This window comes from Sinocyclocheilus anshuiensis, unplaced genomic scaffold (assembly GCF_001515605.1).
Source record: "Sinocyclocheilus anshuiensis isolate Anshui unplaced genomic scaffold, SAMN03320099.WGS_v1.1 scaffold199, whole genome shotgun sequence".
In the NCBI taxonomy this organism is placed as follows: domain Eukaryota; kingdom Metazoa; phylum Chordata; class Actinopteri; order Cypriniformes; family Cyprinidae; genus Sinocyclocheilus; species Sinocyclocheilus anshuiensis.
In genome coordinates, this window is record NW_015552582.1 from 2,991,048 (window position 1) to 2,991,407 (window position 360).

Genomic DNA, 360 nt, shown 5'->3' on the forward strand with positions numbered 1-360 from the left:
GCAGACTCAAAACTCATCTGTTTAGCTGTGCATTTATTGAATGAGCACTGTGCTACGTACGAACTGATTGCACTGTATTTTATGTATAATCATTTTCTATTTTTAACTGTTTTAAAATTCATTTTAAATCAATTTCTAAATTTTAAAAGTTTTTAAGTTTTATTGTTGTGATTTTTTTTAATGATTATTTTACTTCCTTTTATGTAAAGCACTTCGAATTGCCATTGTGTATGAAATGTGCTATATAAATAAACTTGCCTTGCCTTGCCTAAAGTCCAATCGAAGATATACTTAGTATATTTGATTGTGCTAAAGTGGAACTATTGCAAGTATACTTCAGGTACACTTTATATATTTTGA

At 27.8% G+C, this 360-nt stretch overlaps 1 protein-coding gene across 2 annotated transcripts in view; it reads right to left on the reverse strand.

The window, feature by feature from the left end:
- Positions 1–360, reverse strand: part of LOC107665372 (BTB/POZ domain-containing protein 7-like) — a 71,267-nt gene that overhangs the window by 56,907 nt on the left and 14,000 nt on the right. The gene's annotated exons all lie outside the window — the stretch shown is intronic.